Here is an 8,056-nt window from a genome sequence, read left to right as displayed (position 1 = left end):
AATTAAAAAATATTCAAGTATCGAGTGCCAGATCTTTACCTCATTTCGATCTGCCTTGTTCTTTCACTTTGACAGACATACATGATGAGAATTTACTTTTTGGTGTTCTGTTTGCTGTTGAGGTCAAAAGTTTACCTGCTAAAATTACATTCTTTTCATGATTACACCGCAAAAGAAAAGTGTTGTACACAACATGCATGTCTCTGGAACTCAGTGTCTGAAAGCTCATTTCTCTGATTTGTTAAGTCTATGACATCATTGGTTTAGAGTGTCTACATGCTTTATATTTGCTACTACTAACTAATTTTGCTGATATCAGTACACAGCTAAGAAGGAGGCTACGTGTAATGGGGTAGCTGAACATTCAAAGAGGTAAAGTTCTGAGTGGCTTTTTCAGAGAGGGTCTGTGGCAAAGCTTCGTACAGCTCAGAGCAGTCTCAGAGTGCAGAACACAGATTACTACCAGACAAAACCAAACTGAAGGAAGTCTTGCAGGAACACACCTAACATACTCTGATCGCTAATGATCATCCAGCCCATGGGACCAGACAAGTTCTAGTTTGAAATAACCCCCAAGAAATGAAACATATGTAGCATTGGTTGCTCAGTACCAGATGTTTCCTAGATTTACTCTTCTTGCACACACTGTTTACCAGTCTAAGCAAAACCTAAGTACTATTGAAAATCTCAGCTTTAAAAGACTCTTTTTCTTTTCCTGAAGGCCCTTGTGCATAAATAGTCAATGCACTTCTGAAAACCCTAACTGGACTGCCTAAAAAAAGGATTTACAAATATATTTTGTGAGTCATCCCAGTGCCAGGGACATTGCACATTTGTCAGTATTCCCAGGAGTACATTTTCAAGGTATGTGGTCAATGCAAAGCTGGGATTAAAACAGCAGAGAATGGTGGGTGAGGCTGTAGCTACCAATTACCTTCCTGTCCAGAATGAATTTGCTAGGAGAGCTTATTGCTCTCCCTTTTCATTCACACTCTTCTTCTGGGGATACCTTATCCAAGACTTGCAAAGCTGTCCTTCAGACCAAAAGAAAGCAGTTCAGCTTTCAAATGCCTCATTTTGCTTTTTTTTTTACTTAAAAAAAATATTTTTATTTTATTTTTTTTCTTTTTAAAAAATCAGTTCATATGTCAACACAGGGAGTCAAGTAGACACAACGACTGAAGTCTGTTGCTGCAAAAACTTATGTAAGGCTACCCATATAAAAGTTTCTAATCTGTCTCAGGGCTGCACCAGCTCTTGCTAAAAGAGCTGATGGGGTTGGTGCTGATTATCCCTCATACAGCTGCACGCTGTCAGACTAATAACCATTCCCCAAGCCAGGTGAGAGGTTAGCTGGGGCAGGGTCTGTTCTAGGTCTGAGGTCCAAAGAGGAGATACTCACAATGCCCTTCTTAGAACAGACAGTAAAGGCAGACTACTTGTGAAAGTAGATTTTTATGACTAGTTCATGAGGCAAATATAATTTTAAATATATTTTTCTTTCAAATGGGGTGGAACTGCTCCAGTGTAGATCTATCTCTGTCACAACACTGTAGCCTGTACTTCTTCAGTGACTTCTCTAAGGTGAACAGTAGAAAGTACACTAGAAATTGAGACTGGATTTCAGAATTAGTTGCCAGTCTTATAATGTCAAAAGCTGAAGTGCTAATGCAGTGTAGCAGTTTACAGTTCTTTTTGTCCTTATTAATGCACTTGCTGATATTTAGTTCTATTTTGTAACTCTGTGGAATGAGCTGAAGTTCAAAATTTCTTTCCCAGTTCCCCTACCTTCAAGGTTAGTTATATCCCTGCCCCAATTTTTAAAGCAACAAGAAGGTATATCGATGTAATCTGTAAGTGATTTCGGGTAATTACGTGAAAAAAATCCCCAATTGTTGGCACTCGACAGGGAAAGTAACAGATTGAAGGTCTGAATGTCAACCACCATAGTCCAGCTGGTGAGATCTATAGTATGTGGTGTAGACAAATTTGTGTGCAGTGTTCAAATGAGAAAACTTATGGAGTTCAGTGTAGACCAGCTCCATACTGCCTGCCCTAGCAGACTGCAGTGGCCCTGTGGCTTCAGTGGCTCCTTGGAAGACTTTACGCCAATGAGCAGATTGACGTGAACTTGTAAATCTATCTGTAATAGTTTAAGAAATTGTCATGCATAACTGCCTAACACTGCCTCATCCTTCTTTTTCTCCATTTTGCCTCTTCTCTCTTTCCATGCCTTAATTCTGTGTGAGCCCACATGTTCTCAGAACTCTGCTTTAATTTTATACAACTGATTCTTCCTGGTTGCCAGTCAGAGTTTTTGATTCTTCTCTTCTGATCAATCTTGAATCATTTTTACTTATGGATATTTTACACCCATAAAACAAAAGCTTAAATTCTTCCTTTCTTAGTGACTGTGATCAAGTTTCCCTCTTATTTCTTCTTTTTTTTTTTTTTTTTTTTCAGTTCCCTGCTTCTCATTTTGTTTGGCAATCTCTCTACACAGCATAATTTTTCATAGGACTTCTAAATCCATTGTGGTTTTTTATTTCCTGAAAACATTTGTCTGATGTGGACATTACCAGATGATACAGGTATCCTACCAGAAAAATAATCTAATTCATAGTAGATTTGATGCTTGTGTTTAATTCATACTCTTCGCTCAGTGTCATAAATTGCTATGTGTGGTACGGACAGCATGAGTCTGCCTTCTGGCAGAACTGCAGGCTACATCCTGTGCTTTTTCATTGTGTGGGGAAGGTATTCCCAGGTAGATTATAATTCCCTTTTGTCAGGAAATCAGCACAATTCTGTTTCATTATTACCCAGGGCTAAAACTCAGAGCCTGTTTTCAGTAAGTAACCTAAATTGTGTATGCCTGCTCTCAAATTCTTGTAGTATGGTGTGGGGGAAAAGGTCTCGAGATTTACTAGCTGTATTGCTAACCCAGTATGCACATTTTGGAAGTGTCTGTTTACTGTGCTTTTGTACACATTGTATATAAATACAGATGTATGTATGATGCTGTTCCCAGAAAACACTGCTTGCTAACAATTAAAAAAATGATTGTAGAATGCATTATATGAAGTATTTTCTTCTAACTGTAGTCAAAGAAACAAAGGAAATTTGTAAAGGAGATCACATCAGCTTTTTTTTTCAGCTTATCAATGATCTATAAGATCATTAAAATATATGCCAAAACAGTTGTTAAAATACCATCTGATTCTTTTTTTTTCTGTTATGAAAGCTTTCTTATTTCAGAAACATAAATTCTTGTCTATCTTCCTCTCCTGAGTTTTGAGTTGGTGTCTTTCAAAAATATTTTTGCAATGCAATGACTGAGAGAGCTACCAACTCTTCTCACAGTCTTTGAAAAATGAGAGAATAGGTTTCCTCCGTGTAAGACTTTTTTTTTTTTTCTAGACTAGAGCTAGCACAAAATAAGTCTGATAGCATCTTGTGCCCCCACCCTGCCTCTAATAGAAACATTGCAATGCCGAATCCTGAAATATCAGTATGGTTAAATTCTCAAAAGACCTGAGGTACTTCATTTAGCATTACATTGTGAAGAGATAACTGTCTTCAACAAAGCCAATTTGGTTACAGTACAGAACAATGTCTTTACTTTTTGCAACATACCTGCCCCATAGATATTTTTCTTAACCCAGTCAAAACAGATTCACAGAAATACAAGCACGAGAAGAGTCAATTTGGGAGTAGGAGAGAAAAATGCTTTCTCATAACTTAAATGGACTTAAGTTGAAAATTTGCAGTGTTTATTTCCAGTACTATTTCTTTCTTCACTTATTTCTAAAACAAGAGTCTATTGCAAAATAGTCCGCCTTTCAATGATATCACAGCTCAACCTCACAAAATTACTGGATGCCTTTGAAAATCCACCTGCATGTTGGTAGTACTTGCAACAATCACAGAGCTCTAGCTCTACATGGATTCTTGGTGTTGTCTGCTACTGGCTTATTTCCCCTTTGTGGTACTATGAGGAGTCTTCTCATTCTACTCCCTACAAAAGGCTAGAGGGGCCCCAAGCACTGTGCCAGAATCGAGTATGGGAGGAGGGAGAATGAGAACAAGGATAGACAAATGGTCTTTGCTGGCTGAAAGATTGCCAGCATGACTACATTTCAGTAAACACGGTCTGAAAGCATAAAAACTTTAATAGATTAGGGATTCCTTGGAATCTAGATGAGAGAGAAAGACATCTGAAAATGTGCATGCTTTAGCTCAAGAGCTGTAGCTTCCCAAAGAGACAGAAAGCTTTATATTTCAAGCCATGGAAATATACAACAAAGGTAGAGCCAAGGACAATTCACAAGTACACTCAGACACTTCCGGGATTGGTGCTGGTTCAGTGGAGTTAAGGGGGAAATCTGATGGAAAACTTCACCCTATGCTTTACATTACAGTGCATTTTTCAGCTGTTAAACTGTCAGGTCGGCACCAAATGTATATTTCTTAGCCAGATATGCTTTTGAGTTCTGATTTCATTCAGACAATTGTCTAATTCAGTTTCGACAAGTTGCCTTCATTTCTAATTGTTTCTGACTTATTTCTGACTCCCCATTCTATTGCTATCTTGATGACTAGCAATAATGCAAAAGAATTCTATTTGCTTTCAATTAACATCCGTTAATGGCCTAATACAAAATTAATACAAAAATGGCAATATACTGGAGCCAAAAATGTGTTGGGTTTTGGTTTTTTTTTTTTTCCTTTTCTCTTTCTTTTAGGGGGTATAAATGAGGATGTTCGGTGTATGAGATAAATTAAAGAAGTTAAGATTTTGTATTACAACTTGATACACTTGGTAAATTTCTATAGTATTGATTTTGAACAGAACAGGTTTAATATTTGGCCATACTTGACTAATCTGGTGAACTGTTTTTAAATTGTCAGGAGGGATTCTTTTTACTTTATTCTTCAAAGCAGGGAAGCCATTTGTGAGTCCAAAGCTCTGTGTCATTACCAGCTCAGTACATTATGGATTCTCCTTGTACTGCATGTTTGATTCAGAAGGCAGTTCTATCGAGTGAACACAAGAAGATATTAATGTTTTCTCTGTCCCAGGAGGGATGGTACCATAGTTTAGCTGGTCTTAAACCTTTATGATTCTGAGCTGCTCCATGAACCAGTCTGTATTACTGCTGCCCAGTGCCTATAGACTACATTTCCCATGCATTTCCAACAGTCTGTCTCCAGCAGATCCACTGTGTACAGATGGGCTGCATCTTTCTCCCTTAGCTCCCATAAAGCTGGAGGGTCCCGTCTACATGGCATCAAAGACAAGATATCCTTGCTGACATCAGCAATTTTGCAAGATCTGTCACGTACAGCAGACAGCCCCTCCAGCATTTGTACCATGTAGCACTTACGTGCCTGTAACGTAAGCTTCTTCTCACATCAGTCCTCTCAGCATCTTCTCATTTCATGACAAAAGCTTGTAGCAGCCAGGTTCTCACAGTAGCTGGGAACTGAAAAGGCAGAACAAGAAAAGGATGAAAGGTAGATGTTTTAGCTGTATCCTATACCTGCTTGTCCCTTGCTTATATGCCTAGTGGGAAACAGCTCCACCACAGGTGAACACCTTTGGAAAGCTAGCTGCGCTTGATGTAGCTGACTGTGGTCCATCTGAACTACTAACAAAAATGTTGTATATATTTTAAGCATAAAAGGCAAGTGCCTAAGAGCCTCTTGTGTCTTCTCTCAATGCATTGTGACTGTCTTTTCTCTGACTGCAAACCCCAGACTAACATGAAACCTATAAGCATATCCCAAGATTTGTCTCCTGTTGCCAAAACTCTTTGCAGCACCTGGCCTCGACAACTCACTGTTGCCTGAGTGCCATGACTGTTGTTGTCGGAGCACCCCTATTCCTGGTGGCATGTACTGTCTCTTGGCTTTTTGCGGCGCTCTGCATAACCGTGCACGGCCCTTTTCCCCAGCTGAGCTGGGGAGTGCATTCCAGCCTTAAGTTATGCACAGCCTTGGACTGTATATATTTTAAGAGATGTGATAGTCTGGAGTTATACTTAGAGCTAAGGGTAGATGATCTCAAGACCATGAAATAAAATCAATACGATCTAAAAGCACTGCCCGTTCTAAAATGACAAAGTACCCTTGTATTTGAGCATCGCAATGGCTGAAACTAAATACTGCCAAGACCCCATCAACTTTGCTGGTCTGAGAACAGAGTTACCTAATTTCTGTAGCAGTGCACACACTTCAGAAAAGCACAGCGTATCTTTGGATGGGCTCATGAGTCTACAGCAGCTTCTCTGATCTGATCCTGTAGCTGTGGAGAACGGAGCTGTCAGCAGCAGAGAAAGTATCTGTAGAAGAGAATGCCAGCAACGACAAATATTACAGCTTCTACTGTGCACGAGCCTCAGTGAAATGCTTCTCCCATGTCTAGACACTGTTTGCTTTAATTTCCTCTCTATACAAAGACAGATGTATTCGCTATGTTTCATTATTACCACTTTCCTACAGATTCAGCAAAGAAAACCCAGGGACTGTAGCCGCGCTTCACTCAGTGAAGGAATGACACTGTTCTAAACCACCTTTGTACCCCCAGGAGACATATGTGCTCCTGTGCCTCAGTTTAACGTTATATCTGTGGTTGCTCTAATAGCCTGGCTCAGCTGCTGGACCTGAGCACTGACAAAGAAAAGCTAACATCATGGTGCCTCTCACTTGTGTTTTAGCTGAGACATCACTGAGGTTGTTATTACTTCTCAGACCACAAACTTTTCCACTCCCACAGGACTTCTCTTTATTCATTGCAAGGGTAGGAACGAAAGATAACTGTAAATCCAGCTTTTCCTAATTTTGGAAATCTTTGCTTTGCTACTGAAATAATGACCTTCTCCTGTGCTTTTCTTGAATGTTCTGTTTGTTTCAATAAAGGATAAACCCACAAAACCACTATTGCTCTGTAAACATCCAAGTGGCTGTGTCACCCCGACAGCTTGTATCACAAGAAATCAGGCTGCATTTTCCAGCATACTGGCCAATACTAACAACATGCTCAAGAACACATTTCAGTTAAACATCAAAGCTTCAAATCAGCTTATACCTGAGCAGGACTTAGCACTGTCTGACCAGAAAAGCAACTAATAAAGACATGTTTCCAAATAATATTATTAAAACTTGAGCAGATGAAAATTCATGGTTTGGCTCTTTTGCCCACAAATGCAATGCAGAGCAGACACTACGTGCGGAAGAGAGGAAATGGTCCTTTTACACAGTACGTATGGCAGGGCCAGCATGCTGATGATCACACCCTGTGAGATTCCCAAGTGGGCAAGTACGTGCTCAGAAGTTAACCAACTTCTCATCTCCTTTTCAAAGATGTAAAGATGTTTTATGATATTTTTGTAATGACAGTACCAGCTTGAATTAGGTTTTAAAAAAAGAGCACATTGCTATAGAGTTTTCTACCTTTTAACAGTGTGTAATCAAGCATTGAATGCTGCAGATCAATGATCATTTGCGTGGGAGGTCACAGAGTCCTGCCTTCTCTTTAGGAACATGCGTTAGCTTTCTGTGGCAGTGCTTGGATGTGTGGATGCAAGTGTGATCTGAGAAGTTACATGTATCAATATTCAGTGACATTTAGCTGCCAACAAGCAGAACTGTTGGCAATTCCCATGGCATTGTCAAATCTGCAATCAGACTGTGTAACTGGAGAAAAGAGATATAATAGAAGTATTTTTAAGCCTCATGTATGTAAGAAAATGAGAAGTAAAAGGAGATTTCCATTACAAAAAATAAAGGTTTTTTAGGTCTTAAAAAACCACTTATTTACTACACTAACTTGGTATCTTTCTGTCATTTGGCTCACCTGCAAAGCCTGATCATCATGCTGATCATACAGGAAATTGTTTTTTAAAATGTGTGTTGCTATCTTACAGAAATTTTGAAAATACAGAACGATCTCTGGAGAAAATAGCTTGATCTTAACAAGCTAGCCTAAATCCACATAGTACACATCTAATTATATTGTAGGAAATGTTAATCATGTAAGTAACGAATTGCCATT

This window comes from Athene noctua, chromosome 1, assembly GCF_965140245.1.
Source record: "Athene noctua chromosome 1, bAthNoc1.hap1.1, whole genome shotgun sequence".
Lineage (NCBI taxonomy): Eukaryota > Metazoa > Chordata > Aves > Strigiformes > Strigidae > Athene > Athene noctua.
Note: the sequence above shows the minus strand (reverse complement) of the source record.